The 17,641-nt window shown below is 41.9% G+C and overlaps 1 long non-coding RNA gene across 1 annotated transcript in view; it reads left to right on the forward strand.

Moving 5' to 3' along the window:
* LOC132342482 (uncharacterized) overlaps positions 1-17,423 on the forward strand; it is a 35,159-nt gene extending 17,736 nt beyond the window's left edge. Inside the window, exons 3-4 of the long non-coding RNA XR_009490887.1 lie at positions 11,595-11,715; positions 12,393-17,423. This is a non-coding gene — a long non-coding RNA (uncharacterized lncRNA). The remainder of the gene's footprint in view (positions 1-11,594; positions 11,716-12,392) is intronic.
* Positions 17,424-17,641: the final 218 nt, after the last annotated feature.

The raw sequence follows: 17,641 nt of genomic DNA on the forward strand, positions 1-17,641 counted from the left end.
TCTTTGTGAATTTGGAGTGAGGGAGGCCTTTTAAAATAAGACCAGCAAAGCATAATTCATAAGGCAAATTGTTGATGTATTTGACTACAAAACATTAGAGGAGTTCTCTTCAATGAATGTACATGGATCAAGTTAATAGACTGATAATGACTGGGAGAAGATATTTTCATTCACCAATATAACAATAAGGGATAGATATCTAGGGTAGAACAGGAATTCTTACAATTCAGTAAGACAGATTGGGGAACTCAATGAACAGGAGTAGGTAATTTACCCAAAGGGTGATCTGAATAGTTAATAAGTATATGATGATTTGCTCAAACTCTGAAATCAGAGATATGATAATGAAATACAATTTTACATTCAACTAGAATAGCAAAAATTAGAAGTTATTGGTGAGGACCTGGGGACACTAGAACTCTTGTGCTGGTGAAATGTACATTGGTATAGTCATTCTAGAGAATAACCTGGAAGCCACTAGCTAAAGTGATGTTTATGGGTTCACCTTATGACCCAGGAATCCCAGGCCTGAGCATACACCCCAGAGAAGCTTTCACACATTACTAGGAAGGGGAATATGCAAAGATAGTCATAAAGGATCTTTGTTTGTGAAGGCAGAGAGCCATAGACGTGAAAGAGAAGAATGAAAGAAAATAAGAAGCACAATGAAATTTCCAGCAAATACCACCTATGTCAATTTAAAACACATATACACACCTCATAATGTACATTTTCAAAGATAACCCTCCACATATGTATACATTCAGAACATATACACATATATATACACACATATATATACCCTAACTGTAACATATATATACACACACACACAAATGCATGTGCATATGCACACGTATCTATCTCTGCCTATCTAGATCAAACACATCAATGTGGGTGCCTTTAGGGTTGGGGAGGGGCTAAGAAGTAAGAGAAAGAGAGAGAAATGTGACTGAAATCAGGTATAAAAGAAGAATAATAAAATAAAATAAAATATGACAGAAGCTCTGCACGTGCTGATAATGATAGTGTGCTATGAACTGGAGAGTATAATCAACTCACCTGTCTATCAAGTTGAAAATAAAATTATAATTAAAATTAAAAAGTTAAAATGCCTTAGGTTAGGAGAGGGTCAAGAATATTTCATATGAGCTCTAGTCTCATCCTACCTTAGAGTATCATGTGGCCTTAACTGTTCTTAAAGGGACATGGAGTAGATACTGTACTCTTCCACTTTTGTGTGGCAAGAATGAAATTAGATCTCAGTTACAAATCATTTTCCCTGCTTTAAAAAGTAACATAATATGAACTTGGGGTTTTTGCTACTAAGATTAGATAGAAAGCAATTTCTGTTAGAGAAATGTAAGTTAAAACCACAATGAAGTATCATCTCACGCTGGTCAGAAATAGCTATCATCAAAAATCTACAAACAATAAATGCTGGAGAGGGTGTGGAGAAAAGGGAATCCTCTTACACTTTTGGTGGGAAGGAATGCAAACTGGTACAGCCACTATAGAGAACAGTGTGGAGATTCCTTAAAAAACTGGGAATATTTTTGAGATTAGTTGTTTAGCAAATGAAGCAACGGACAAACAACTAATCTCAAAAATATACAAGCAACTCCTACAGCTCAACTCCAGAAAAATAAATGACCCAATCAAAAAATGGGCCAAAGAACTAAATAGACATTTCTCCAAAGAAGACATACAGATGGCTAACAAACACATGAAAACATGCTCAACATCACTCATTATCAGAGAAATGCAAATCAAAACCACTATGAGGTACCATTTCACGCCAGTCAGAATAGCTGCGATCCAAAAGTCTACAAGCATTAAATGCTGGAGAGGGTGTGGAGAAAAGGGAACTCTCTTACACTGTTGGTGGGAATGCAAACTAGTACAGCCACTATGGAGAACAGTGTGGAGATTCCTTAAAAAACTGGAAATAGAACTGCCTTATGATCCAGCAATCCCACTGCTGGGCATACACACTGAGGAAACCAGAAGGGAAAGAGACACATGTACCCCAGTGTTCATCGCAGCACTGTTTATAATAGCCAGGACATGGAAGCAACCTAGATGTCCATCAGCAGATGAATGGATAAGAAAGCTGTGGTACATATACACAATGGAGTATTACTCAGCCATTAAAAAGAATACATTTGAATCAGTTCTAATGAGGTGGATGAAACTGGAGCCTATTATACAGAGTGAAGTAAGCCAGAAAGAAAAACACCAATACAGTGTACTAACACATATATATGGAATTTAGAAAGATGGTAACAATAACCCTGTGTACGAGACTGCAAAAGAGACACCGATGTATAGATCAGTCTTATGGACTCTGTGGGAGAGGGAGAGGGTGGGGAGATTTGGGAGAATGACATTGAAACATGTATAATATCATGTATGAAATGAGTCGCCAGTCCAGGTTCAATGTACGGTACTGGATGCTTGGGGCTGGTGCACTGGGATGACCCAGAGGGAGGGTAGGGGAGGGAGGAGGGAGGAGGGTTCAGGATGGGGAACGCGGGTATACCTGTGGCGGATTCATTTCAATATTTGGCAAAACTAATACAATATTGTTAAGTTAAAAAATAAAATAAAAAAAAAAAATTGGGAATAGAACTGCCATATGACCCAGCAATGCCACTGTGGGGTATGCATCCTGAGGAAACCAGAATTGAAAGAGAAACATGAACCCCAATGTTCACTGCAGCACTATTTATAATAGCTAGAACATGAAAGCAACCTAGATGTCCATCTGCAGACGAATGAATAAGGAAGCTGTGGTACATATACACAATGGAATATTACTCAGCTATAAAAAAGAACACATTTGAGTCAGTTCTAATGAGGTGGATGAACCTGGAGCCCATTATACAGAGTGAAGTAAGTCAGAAAGAGAAAGACAAATACCAATTATTAACTTATTTATAAGGAATTTAGAAAGATGATACTTATGATCCAATATGCAGGGTAGCAAAGGAGACACAGATGTAAGAAAGATGTAAAGAATAAAGCTTTGGACTCAGTGGGGAAAGGTAAGGGTGGGATAATTTAAGAAAACAGCACTGAAACATGTTCGTTACCATATGTAAAATAGATGGCCAGTGCGAGCTTGATGCATGAGACAGGGCACCCAAAGCCAGTGCTCTCGGACAATCCAGAGGAATGGGGTGGGGAGGGAGGTGGGAGGGGCGTTCAGGATGGGAGAGGACACATGTATACCTGTGGCCAATTCATGTTGATGTATGGCAAAACCATCACAATATTGTCAAGTAATTATCCCCCAATTAAATTAATTAAATTTAAAAAGAAGGGGACATATGTTCACCTATGGCTAATTCTTATTGATGTGTTGCAAAGCAATCATCGATCAATTATAAATAAATATAATTAAAAAAATAAAAAAGCAAACAACTTGTTGGAAATCATTATGTTTATTGTCTAAAATCTTTGGCCTGAAATCAATACTTCTGATTTAGTAGTAACCTGCAGTTTGGGGTTTCCTAAAATATTCAGTTCAGTTCAGTCACTCAGTCGTGTCCAACTCTTTGCAACCCCATGAATTGCAGCATGCCAGGCCTCCTGGTCCATCACCAACTCCCGGAGTTCACCCAAACTCATGTGCATTGAGTCAGTGATGCCATCCATTCATCTCATCCTCTGTCGTCCCCTTCTCCTCCTGTCCCCAATCCCTCCCAACATCAGAGTCTTTTCTAATGAGTTAGCTCTTCATATGAGGTTGCCAAAGTATTGGAGTTTCAGTTTCAGCATCAGTCCTTCCAAAGAACACCCAGGACTGATCTCCTTTAGGATGGACTGGTTGGATCTCCTTGCAGTCCAAGGGACCCTGAAGAGTCTTCTCCAACACCACAGTTCAAAAGCATCAATTCTTCAGCGCTCAGCTTTCTTCACAGTCCAGCTTTCACAATTTTCAGTGATATGCAAATTTTGACTGTCCCTATTAGCATATGTAAATTGCACTGTTTTCCTCCAGGTTTGAGATAAAAGTCACACATCATGAAGGAAAGTATCGGGTTCTAAATTACATCTAACATTCTTTTCTGGTTTTTGTAACCTGAATCTAAGTCAAACATATTCTCAAAGGACACATACACGTTTTCTTTACATGAAACAAAGCCAAACACAGCATCCCTTTTTAGCCACTAAATAAACTTTACAAACACACAAACAGTATGAGGCTCAAGGACCTGGCAAAACTATATTGAATGAAGTCCTTGGACTTCCCTGGTGTTCCAGTGGTTAAGAGTCCACCTGCCAGTGCAGGGGACATGGGTTCTATCCCTGGTCTGGGAAGATTCCACATGCTAAGGGATGACTGAACCTGTGCGCCACAACTACTGAAGCCCAAGCGACTAGAGCCTGTGCTCTGCAAAAAGAGAAGCCGCTGCAATGAGAAGCCCACACACCACAATTAGACAGCAGCTCACACACAGCAACAAAGACCCAGCACAGCCGAAAACAAAATAATGTAAAGAAGTCCCAAGGAAGCGTTGTTCTGGGAGCTCAAGGACTTTTATTTTTCTTGTTCTTTGCTGTATCCCTATGCCTATCACAACACCTGGAACGTAGTAGGTGTTCAACAGATACTTATGGAATGAGTGAATATACAAATGAACTCACACCCATATGCAAACATACACCTCTTTGTCTTTGTTCTATCACAGTTCACTTTTTCTTTTGTTTCTCCCTTTGAAAAAATTATCCAGTCAACCAGCTCTTTACAAAAACATCTTAATGTACTGATATCTGTGAGAGTTGATGGGGAGAATAAAAAGGAATTACAGAATATAGTTCTTATGGCTGAGAAACTTATGATCTAATAGGGTGAATACATACGAGAAACCATGAGAATAAGAACAGGAAGTGTTTTAGCACTATGGAACCCTGTTGGAAATTTATGAGAAAGAGACAGAGCGGGTGGAGGGCTGGGAATTGGGAAACCACCTCCCAGCTGGCCTATACAAAGCGCTGGCCTCCCAGCACAGTCTGGGGCTTTTCTAGGGAGAGCTGGCCTGGGGCAGAATCTTCACAGAGGTTTCTTGGAGAACCAGAGTTTGAGCAAGTCACTGGTGGAGGCCTTGCTGTTCTAACCAGCTGCTAATGAGAAGCTGACTCTCTGATGCCAGGAGAGGCTGCTGAGGAGGCATAAGTACTTAACAGGTTTCGAGAGCTTCTGCAGATACATCCTCTAAGGAGTGGAAAACTCCATTCCAGACCTGAGGGAGGCCGACATGGTGCCCATATATGTGAACAGGAAAATTGTGGCAGAAAAAGCCAATAACTCAAGGATGGAAATCCTCAGCTTTGCGTCCAGGGAAAGCTTGGTTTAGCAATCACTGTGAGCGAGTGGAACCAGCTCAACCAACGTCAGCAATTTGAAGACATCTGGTCTTTATTTTTGGACTTTTGTACACAGAGGAGGATTATGGTTATATGATGTAGAGGCCATTTAGTTTTGTCAATCTACAGAATTTCTTAGAATAGGAATCCCTCATACTTAGAATAGAAACTCGATGTTCTCCAAAGTCTCCTTGAGATTTTCAAATATTAACTCTTCATCCCCCAGAAGGATGTTCTGAGGGGCATTATTTGAAAGAGATGCTTTTTAATCAGGAAATTGAATCATGGAGTAGACATGTATTTTGCCAAAGGGTAACTCATAGTCAGTGGAGCCCCCAGTAACTTCAGCATCCCACGACTGCCAAAAATAATGCTTCTATCTCATTGGCCTTCATTTCTTCTGTCTCTGCTTTGCCTTCTTATCTGACTCTTGTGTATCTTTAATCATCCCCTAGCTGGACCTGGTCTAGAAAGAGTTATTAATGTGAAAAGTTGATGGTCCAGTATTCACTTTCCACCCATTGTCCTTCATATCTTTTGGCCAAGCCCAGTGAGGTCTCTCCTCCTCCTCCACTTCTTCCACCCTCCTGCCCCCAACATTCCTGACCTTCCTTACTTCTGAGATTAGTACCTGTGTTGAGTTCCATTGCCCCTGGCTGTAATGGGTGATTGGCTATTTTAGACAATTTACAGCAAAGCTGCTAATGGCCTAAAAATGGCTCAGAGGCTTCCTCTACCAGATAACATTTATATTTTCATTGGGGATTTCAATGTCAAAGAAGTCATGGAGCATTGCTGCACCTTGGCAGTCTTCTCTCCTGATTTTCTCCCTTCTGGCTTCCCCCTGAACCCAACTGCCGCACGCTGGTACCTGCTCTCAGACTGGTGGCTCCTGCAAGCTGGTTGGGCTTCTCTTTTTCTCATTCCAGTGTTTTCAGTTTAAGGGGTGTTTTTCAATATCCTAGGAGCAAAGGACACAAGAAAAGCCAGATAGCCTCAAGCAGGAGAAGGAATGTCCCACGTTGAATAAAGGGCCAGGCCCCTGGGCTGAGGTATTTTGTCTATGGAAAGGCCCATTGGCTTCCAATGATATTGTTGTCCATTAAAAAAAATCCATAGGCCTTTTAAAATGCATTTTCAACTTAATATAGCAGGAGCAGCCACTCTGCCGTGCAATTCCTGAGGATTTATGGCTGGTTGGGGTTAATGGTTTGAGGTGTTATTCCTTTCTGTGCCTCATTAATCCCCAGGAAGTGCCTGTGCTGAGGTAGCTGTTTGGCTCAGGCTGGCCGCAGAGGCGCCCCAGTGCCCTCTCCAGCTCTGCGATGGTAGCCAGCTCTCAGCCCGTGCTCAGCTTGTTGTCCTTTCTAGCCTGGACTATTGACCCCCACAAAGGCGGGCTCTAGACTACTTCTGGGACAGATGGCAGACATCCTTCTTAGATACTGGCTTCCCTGGTATGATTCAATCTTGGCCTCACCATCCTCCTACATTGCAGAAAGTTTGAAAAAGACAAATTATCCCCGTCTGAAAAAGAGGAGGGTGAACATGGCCTTCCTCATGTTGTCAGTGACGGAGGATCAATGGTCAATGGAGGGGACAGAACTGGGGAACAGGGCAGAGTCTCTCAGCAACACAACATGCTTTCTGATGACCAGAACTTATTATACTTCGGGGAAAAAAACATCATATCTTTTCAGTCAAAGGTCATGTGTTTATAAAATATTGTGTATACTTCAGTCTCAGGCTTCCCTGGTGGCTCAGTGGTAAAGAATCTGCCTGCCAATGCAGGAGACCCAGGTTCGATCCCTGGGTTGGGAAGATCCCCTGGAGAAAGGAATAGCAACCCACTCCAGTATTCTTGCCTGGAGAATCCCATGGACAGGGAAGCCTGGCAGGCTACAGTCCTTGGGGTCATAAGAAGTCAGACATGACTTGGTGATTAGCAACAACACCAACAATCCTCTGTCCCATCTCTCTTCCTTCTACCAGTGCTAACTGGACACTTCCTTACTGAGCTACTAATGTAGATATTGGGGATACACCAGGAACAAGAGTGACTGGGCTCCTGTCTGCGGGTTTTCTACATTTTAGTGTGTGTTTAGGTGTTGTGTAAGAGGGCCTGACAACGAAACAAACATTTGGTCATTTTACAACCTTGTGATTCAGTCAGGACAGGTGTGCCTACACCTATTTTCACAAATGGGACAGCTGAACCTTGGAAGAGGTCATGGGACCTGTTTCAGATGAACTGGTTTATGCATTCATTTGCTCATCTATCAGATAGATTTATTGAGGGGCTTCTATGTTCCAGATCATCTCCTAGATTTTTGAGATGTAAAGTTGACTAGGCAATGAGCCTTGCTTTCTGGGAGTCATAATATAATGGGGAAAGAACCCAGAAACAGCTTGGAATCTAGTGACTGCTCTGATGAAGCCTGCACTTGCAAAGTTGGGGGCTTTGTGTGAAGAAGCCCCAGGTCTGCCTGAGGAAGTCAGGGAAGCAAGAGACAGAACTGGGCTCAGAGACAGTTAAGGGCCCCTTCCTGGTGGCAGCCTGAAGAGAATATGTGCAATAACACTTGTGGCACTGAATTGAGCCAGCTCCTCAAGGTCTAGCTACACTCCCTGGTTTAGAGAGTCCCAGGCCAGTGGACACAGAGGGGGAAAGGGAGGGTGGGATGAACTGAGAGAGTAGCATTGAAATATATATACAGTACCATGTGTAAAATAGCTAGCTAGTGGGGAGCTGCTGTACAGCACAGGGAGCTCAGCCTGATGTTCTGTGATGACCTAGACAGGGGGGATGTGGGGAGTCGGGAGGAGATGGGAGGGGATATATGTATACATATAGCTGATTCACTTTGTTATACAGCAGAAAAGAATACAACATGGTAAAGCAATTAAAATTAAAAGGGCCCCAGGCCATTGGAAATCCTATATTCACATTTAGCAAAATGCCCTCTTCTCATTCTAAACTGAAACAGAAATTCCTCATTCTACTTTTGATCAGGCTTCCTGCTTTTATGAGATTAATTAAAAGCTGAGTAGCTGCTAAGTTGCCAGACAAATGGCACAGTATTTCTATCTTATTTATCAAGGCAAAATGTTCAGAAATTCCAGTGAGAATCTGCTGCACCCTCCCTTGTCTTCCCCGTGTCCCTCCCCTGTCTCTGCTAGACTGGTCTCTGTTAAAAGGACGTCTACCCAACCCCCACCATAGCAGTCCAGAAGGAGCTAGACAGCAAACACAGGAAACCAGGACTTGAGTTCTGGCCCCACCATTAGCTAAAATTCTGAGCATGGGTAGATCATTTAATCTCTTGGTGTCTCAGTTTCCTAAGCCAAAAGTGGTCATATAATACCTGTCCTACCTCATACATGAGTTCTTCTGAGGATCAAAATGGATTCCAACACGTGGCAGTGATTAAGAAGGAACAAGAACACTTAGAGCATTTAAAGGGACAGCAATACTATTACTACAGCATGTCTGTTGATGGAGGAGACGCTAGACATTTGCAAACTCGGCTTGTTTTCTGATGTGAGCGAAGGGGTGTTAGACTTCTCATATTTCTTTAATGTTCGAGGGCTGGAATGGGGCCCTGGCAACAGAGGCCAGGCATCCTTCTTTAGCACTGTCCCTGCGCAAAGGTCAGGTTCCCACTCAAGCAGCTCAGTTTCCCCAGTCTAATCAGCTGTAACAAATTGTCTCATTTCTCCTTGATAAGTGACAACCCCTGGCTGCCATGACTCCTTTTAGGCTGCAGCTGCTTCCATGAGCTGGCAGCTCCAGTTCTCCTGGGCTTGGGCCAGGCCTGGGCAGGAAGACCGTGGAGGAGATTAGGAGCGGGTTATCCACACCCTCTGCAGACACCCTCTCAGGCTCACTGTCTGCTTGGATGGCATTAAAAGCAGAGGGAGCGCTGAGGATCAGTGTGTAGGGGGTGCAGGAAGGAAAAGATGGGTCGGGAGAGTTCTGTTGCCAAGCTTAAAGGGTTATGAGAGGAAAAGTGGGTTGAGGGGAAAAACAGTGAGGGAAGTTGTAATAGCCAGAGCCAAATATCTTATTTGAACAGATAAAAGAGAGACTATTCATTTCTTTTGTAGACAGAGTGATCGTGTCATCCAAATACAAAATTGTGACTACAGATTACCATCAAACAGTTATATTTACAACAAGAGGAAGCGTAGTTCAAATATAGGCTGTCTGGGAAAATTCTGAAAGACTGCTTCCTTCTTTCTATGACTTCATACCCTCCTATAACTTCAAAATCTTATTGTTTGTAGTTTTGCCATGAGGCACCTTCGAGAAGTTTGTATTTGGGATCCTCCTAGCTTTACTTTCAACAAAATTTATTGAGTACCTACAGTGCATGGTGTGGGACCAGCTTCATGAATTTTGAGATTTAGTTGCACAGGGCCTCCACTTAGGAAGCTTCTGTGCTTAGTTTAATGTACCACTGATGTTGGTTTGAAATTTGTAGTATTTCTTGAACAAGTGGTCCTCGTGCAAGGAATTTTCATTTTGCACTGTTCCCATAGAGTGCCATATTATGTGCTGGAGAAGCAAAGATGAAAAGATACAGGCTTTCCCCCAAATTTCTCCCTGGCTGTGACCAGCTCCCTACCTAAGCAACACCTCAGGTGTTAAAGATGGCTTTTCATATGGTCATCAGCTAAATACTGTCTTAGCTAACTGTGACTTTGAAAAGCTCCTTCATAACTAATTCACTATAAAACATTATTAACAACATAAACATTTTTCTTGATATAACAGTGGTTGAAATCACTGTATAGAATTTGAACTCTGCAGAAATATATAAGGAAGAAAACATGAAATAATCCACAGCTTATCACCCATTAAGCAAAGGTCATCTCTGGGTGGTGGATATTAGATACTTTCAATTTTAATTATTCCTATTTATATTTTTAAATGTAAGTAGGAGCCTACTCGGAGAAGGCAATGGCACCCCACTCCAGTACTCTCGCCTGGAAAATCCCATGGACGGAGGAGTCTGGTAGGCTGCAGTCCATGAGGTCGCTAAGAGTCGGACACGACTGAGCAACTTCACTTTCACTTTCCACTTTCATGCATTGGAGAAGGAAATGGCAACCCACTCCAGTGTTCTTGCATGGAGAATCCCAGGGACGGAGAAGCCTTGTGACCTGCAGCCCATGGGGTCCCACAGAGTCGGACACGACTGAAGTGACTTAGCAGCAGCAGGAGCCTACTGCACTTGCATTTTTATAATCCTGTTCTTTCCACTTGAAATTTCATTTTTGCCATTTCCCATGTTATTAAATAATTTAATTTTCCAAAATTATTAAATTTAAATAATTTCCCAAAATAATTTATGTTTTATGGGCTTCCCTGGTGGCTCAGTGGTAAAGAATCCTTTGCCAGTTTAGGAGATGTGGGTTTGATCCCTGGGTCAGGAAGATGCCCTGGAGAAGGAAATAACAACCTACTCCAATATTCTTGCCTGGGAAATCCCACGGACAGAGGAGTTTGGTGGGCTACAGTCCATAGGGTTGAAAAGAGCCAGACACAAATTAGTGACTACACAATAACAATACAAATTGTTTTTTTATGTTGGTAGCATTCTGTCACACGGATGTGTCATGACATATTTTCTTGCTTTTTGGGGATACGTAGGTTGTTTCCAGTTTTTTGCCAAGGTGCAGTATCACGTGGATGAACATCCTTGCATATAAATCTTTGTCTGCTTCTTTGGTTATTTTCTTGGGATAAATTTCAAAAAGCAGAATTACTGGTTAAAAGGTATGGAGAGTCACATATGCAAATTATTGGCAATTTTCACTCTCACCAGTAAGTGACTGAGAGAACTTATTTCACAAATCTCCCTATATTGGCTGTTTTTATTTTCTAAAACTTTATTTGTCCAAGTTTGCAGGTAAATGCATTTCTTTGATTACTCATTAGACTGAATGTATTTTTCATATATTTATTGTACACATATATATCTTTTATAAATTATCTAATCACATCTTTATTTGCTGTTTTATCAAAGTGCGCTTTTCCCCCTGGTATCTGTAAGTTAGTTATCTATTAACTATCTTAGTTTTTTTAAAAAAATATATGAGAGAACATGCAGAATTAGATACAAGTGGCTGATGAATGCATATTTAACATGTTATCTCTGCTAAAGTTACCTTTAATAATCCTTTGGACTTTATTGTTTTCTCTCTAAAAACTTCAGTAATGTTCTTAATGAGAATGAGTTACTGCAAAGGAAATGAAATTCTTATAATTGCAAGAATTTCTGCAAAGGCTGAATGAACATCCAGCAAGAGTGATGTGGAGGGGATTCCTGTACTAAGGTGAGAGGTTGGACTGATTAGGTGACGACCAATCATTTTTTATTTTTTTCCTCTAATTTTAATGGTAAAATTTTTAGGATCATTGCCTGTCAGCTAGAGCCCTTCTAATTCTAATCTATGTGTAGTTGCCTCTAGGTACCTTCAGGCTTTCCTGGATCAAATAAGTTATCTCAGTAAATAACAGTATACTATCTGAGATAAAGTGAGATTAAGTTCCCAATAGTATGATCAAGAGGACCACACTTTACTATTATGAGGTGTCAAAAAGGACTCCTTATTGCACTATAGAAATCAGGGAAGTCCCCGTGGAGGGAGGCAGTCTTGAATGAACCAGTCTGCAGCAGTAGACAGGGATGTGATGGTTTTCCAGGCTCAGAAAAAAGCAATGTGGGTTAAAGGTTATGAACCTGGCCTAGGAGTGGCCCTGTATGTTTATCACCAGTCAAGCCATGACAAAAGGGGATTGGTCACCTTGGGAACATGAACTGAGAATATTTTTTCCCCCAGAGCTAAGGGCAACTCTAGTTGTGGATTCCACCATAAAATTCTGGTGTTAGGTTCAATGTTTTGTTTAGAAATTCTAGGTTAAATCTTGTAGCTCTGAGGCCTTGGAGGTCTCATCATTCTGGAATAAGTCCAAGAGGGCTGAGGGTTTTTTTATTCTTTTCCTTTCCCAGTTGTTTCCTCCTAGTCTTCTATTCACGTTTTTAAAACTGCTGGCTGATTCGAGACTGCAAATGGAGAGTAGCAGTTGCCTTGTAGGAGATGATCTTCAGCTTCTCCATCTGAACTTTGAGAAGCTGCTCGTACAGTTGGAGAACTATCTCACCATCACAAAGATGGGTGCTGTTGCAAAAGGAGGGAGGCTTGGCATGGGGGCTACCTGGTGAATCAGGGGCAGCCTGTACCTTGCTAACTCAACTGAGTTAACAATGGAGCAAGGTGCTGGGTTCAATTCTCACTCAAGCCAGTTGACTTCAGTCTGTTCCACAAGTGGTCCTAATTTATCCTCCCCAATCAGATCTGTCAGTTTACAAAGTCACTAGTTCATGGGGAGAGGTGTAGGTGCTTCAACACACACCACTTTCTCAGTTGTGCTTCATATAGTTGATGTACCATGAGTCTATCAGGTGAGTATTTATGGAGCCACTACAATGTACCAGGAACTATGCTAAATGCTGAAAAGGCAAGCTTGATTAAGGTGCTCTCTATCTAATTGTTATTTAGTCACTAAGTCATGTCTGACTCTTTGGTGACCCGATGGACTGTAGTCCACCAGGCTCCACTGACTATGGGATTTCCCAAGCAAGAATTCTGGAGTGGGTTGCCATTTCTGGCTCAAAGGGATCTTCCCCACCTAGGGATTGCACCCATGTCTCCTGCACTGGCAGGCATTGGCAGGTGGATTCTTTACCACTGAGCCACCAGTGAGGCCCTTGCTGTCCAGTGGATTTGACAAATTTGTGAAAGACAGCATTATACATGAATGGCGGCTGGGAAGGATAAGCGGCAGAAAAGGGTGTGAGATAAAAGGTAGCCATTTTAAAGTGGACAAAAAGCAATAGATAGGGATGATCTGAAAGGTCCAAACTCCATTTATCTCAAGGTTTGTGAATTCAGGTGACTTCTGAATTAGTTTCGCTGACTTAACTTAAAGTGATGTTTAAGATAAGCCTCTGAGATTTTCCCACCCTGAAAATCTCTGGGCCATCACATTCCTCCTTGTATGCAGACCTTCAGGCTAAGTTTTTCCATTGCACTCAGAGTTAGTTTTTTTTTTTAATTTTATTAAATAACTTTTATTTTTTTAAATTGAAGTATAGTTGATTTACAATGTTATGTTAGTTTCTAGTGCACACCAAAGTGATACAGTTATGCATGTATATATATTCTTTTTCATATTACTTTCCATTATCAGATCAGATCAGATCAGTTGCTCAGTCGTGTCTGACTCTTTGAGACCCCATGAATCGCAGCACGCCAGGCCTCCCTGTCCATCACCAACTCCTGGAGTTCACCCAGACTCACATCCATCGAGTCAGTGATGCCATCCAGCCATCTCATCCTCTGTTGTCCCCTTCTCCTCCTGCCCCCAATCCCTCCCAGCATCAGAGTCTTTTCCAATGAGTCAGCTCTTCGCATGAGGTGGCCAAAGTACTGGAGTTTCAGCTTTAGCATCATTCCTTCCAAAGAAATCCCAGGGCTGATCTCCTTCAGAATGGACTGGTTGGATCTCCTTGCAGTCCAAGGGACTCTCAAGAGTCTTCTCCAACACCACACTTCAAAAGCATCAATTTTTCGGCTCTCAGCCTTCTTCACAGTCCAACTCTCACATCCATACATGACCACAGGAAAAACCATAGCCTTGACTAGACGAACCTTTATTGGCAAAGTAATGTCTCTGCTTTTGAATATGCTATCTAGGTTGGTCATAACTTTCCTTCCAAGGAGTAAGCATCTTTTAATTTCATGGCTGCAGTCACCATCTGCAATGATTTTGGAGCCCAGAAAAATAAAGTCTGACACTGTTTCCACTGTTTCCCCATCTATTTCCCATGAAGTGGTGGGACCGGATGCCATGATCTTTGTTTTCTGAATGTTGAGCTTTAAGCCAACTTTTTCACTCTCCACTTTCACTTTCATCAAGAGGCTTTTGAGTTCCTCTTCACTTTCTGCCATAAGGGTGGTGTCATCTGCATATCTGAGGTTCTTGATATTTCTCCCGGCAATCTTGATTCCAGCTTGCGTTTCTTCCAGTCCAGCGTTTCTCATGATGTACTCTGCATATAAGTTAAATAAGCAGGGTGACAATATGCAGCCTTGACGAACTCCTTTTCCGATTTGGAACCAGTCTGTGGTTCCATGTCCAGTTCTAACTGTTGCTTCCTGACCTGCATACAAATTTCTCAAGAGGCAGATCCGGTGGTCTGGTATTCCCATCTCTTTCAGAATTTTCCACAGTTTATTGTGATCCACACAGTCAAAGGCTTTGGCATAGTCAATAAAGCAGAAATAGATGTTTTTCTGGAACTCTCTTGCTTTTTCTATGATCCAGCAGATGTTGGCAATTTGATCTCTGGTTCCTCTGCCTTTTCTAAAACTAGCTTGAACATCAGGAAGTTCACAGTTCACACATTGCTGAAGCCTGGCTTGGAGAATTTTGAGCATTACTTTACTAGCATGTGAGATGAGTGCAATTGTGTGGTAGTTTGAGCATTCTTTGGCATTGCCTTTCTTTGGGATTGGAATGAAAATTGACCTTTTCCATGGATATTACTTTCCATTATACTTTCAATGGATATTACTTTTAATGGATATTACTTTCCATTATAATTTATTACAATATATTGAATATAAGTCCATGGATTATATGGTAGATCCTTGTCAATTATCTATTTTATGTATAGTAGTTTGTAGGTGCTAATCCCAAACTTCTATTTAGCCCTATCCTGCTTTCCTCTTTGGTAACCATAAATTTGTCTTCTATGTCTGTGAGTCTGTTTCTATTTTATAAATAAGTTCTCTTGTATTATATTTTAGATTCCACATATAAGTGATATCATGATATTTGCCTTTCTCTGGCTTACTTTACTTAGTATCACAATCTCTAGGTACATCCATATTGCTGCAAATGTCATTTCATTCTTTTTTATGGTCGAGTAGTATTCCACTCTGTGTGTGTGTGTATGCCACATCTTCTTTATCCACTCATCTGTCGGTGGGCATTTAGATTGCTTCCATGTCTTGGCTATTGTAAATAGTGCTTCTATGAACATTGGAGTGCATTTATCTTTTTGAGTTAGAGTTTTGGCTTCCCTGGTTGCTTCACCAGTAAATAGTCCATCTGCCCACGCAGGAGATGTGGGTTCAGTCCCTGGCTGGGGAAGATCTCCTGGAAAAGGAAATCGCCACCCATTCCTGGAAAATCTCATGGACAGAAGAGTTTGGCAGTCTACAGTCCTTGGGGTTGCAAAGACTCAGATATGACTTAGTGACTAAACAACAAACCAGATATATACCCAGGAGCAGGACTGCTGGATCACATGCTAACTCTCAGTTTTTAAAGGAACCTCTGTACTGTTTTTCATAGTGACTGCACCACTTTACATTCCTCAGGGACTTTGTTGATGCAGGAAGAACATTTGGGTGTTTCACCAGCACCAGAAAAAGCAAATCTCCTTGTTAGTCCCTATGGTTTCTAGGTCTGGCTTAAAACTCAACATTCAAAAAACTAAGATCATGGCATCTTGTCCCATCACTTCATGCTGAATAGATGGGAGGGGGGGGGGGAATGACAGATTTTATCTTCTTGGGCTCCAGAATCACTGCAGCTGTGAAATTAAAAGATGCTTGGTCCTTGGAAGAAAAGCTGTGACAAACCTAGACAGTGTATTAAAAAACCAGAGACATCACTTTACTGACAAAGGTCCATATAGTCAAAGCTATGGTTTTTCTAGTAGTAATGGATTGGAGAAGGCGAGGGCACCCCACTCCAGTACTCTTGCCTGGAAAATCCCATGGACGGAGGAGCCTGGTGGGCTGCAGTCCATGGGGTCGCTAAGAGTTGGACACGACTGAGTGACTTCACTTTCACTTTTCACTTTCATGCATTGGAGAAGGAAATGGCAACCCACTCCAGTGTTCTTGCCTGGAGAATCCCAGGGATGGGGGAACCTGGTGGGCTGCCGTCTCTGGGGTCACACAGAGTCGGACACGACTGAAGCAACTTAGCAGCAGCAGCAGTAATAATGGATAAATGTGAGAATTGAACCATAAAGAGAGCTGAGTGCCGAAGGATTGATGTTTTCAAACTGTGGTCCTGGAGAAGACTCTTGAGAGTCCCTCAGAGATCAAACCAGTCAATCCTAAAAGAAATCAACCCTGAATATTCATTGGAAGGACTCATGATGAAGGTGAAACTCCAATACTTTGGTCACCTGATGCAAAGAGCCGACTCATTGGAAGATTCTGATGCTGGAAAAGATTGAAGGCAGGAGGAGAAGGGGGCGACAGAGGATGAGATGATTGGATGGCATCACTGACTCAATGGACATGAGTTTGGCCAAACTCTTGAAGGACAGGGAAGCCTGGTGTGCTGCAGGCCATGGGGTTGCAAGGAGTTAGACATGACTTCATGTCTGTGTAGGTTAAGTGGGATTAGAAAGAATTAGGAGTTTCAGCAGCAATATCTTCTGCATAGGGCCCTTTCCATGTTCTCTTGTCCCTTCTCATCCTTTATGCCTCATAAAAAGGTAAACTGATTTTAAAATCTGTTACCCATCATATTCATTGAGTCGATGGAATCACCAACTCAATGGACATGAGTTTGACCAAACTCTTGGAGATAATAAAGGACAGGGAAGCTTGGTGTGTTGCAGTCTGTGGAGTTGCAAGGAGTCAGACATGACTGAGCAACTGAACAACAATAACACCCATTCATCACAAGGGTTTAGTTGACCACTTTCATGCCTGTTTCTCTTTTTCTCTCCTGCTTTCAGGTATGACCTGGAAGGAAAAGTTTCCCTGATGGTGGGATATATGAAGAATGTGGATCTCCAGCTAATGCTTCTCTTTATCACTCATGGGGACATATGTTCTTTGAAAAGCTTTACCCTAGTAAATAATAATAATGATAACATTGTATTTATGGAACATAAGCCACCTATTAGGTACTCTGCTTGGTAATTTAAGCACATCATCTCATTAAAACTCACCAGTCCCACAAAGTAGGAACAGTTATAAATATTATCCTGTTTGTCTCTGTGCTTTGCGTTCAGTCATGTCTGACTCTTTGCAACCCCTTGGACTGTAGCCCACCAGGATCCTCTGTCCAGGGGATTTTCCTGGCAAGAATACTAGAGTGAGTTGCCATTTCCTCCTCTAGGGGATCGTTCCAACCAGGAATCAAACCCATGTCTCCTGTGTC

This window comes from Bos taurus, chromosome 16 (genome assembly GCF_002263795.3).
Source record: "Bos taurus isolate L1 Dominette 01449 registration number 42190680 breed Hereford chromosome 16, ARS-UCD2.0, whole genome shotgun sequence".
In the NCBI taxonomy this organism is placed as follows: Eukaryota; Metazoa; Chordata; class Mammalia; order Artiodactyla; family Bovidae; genus Bos; species Bos taurus.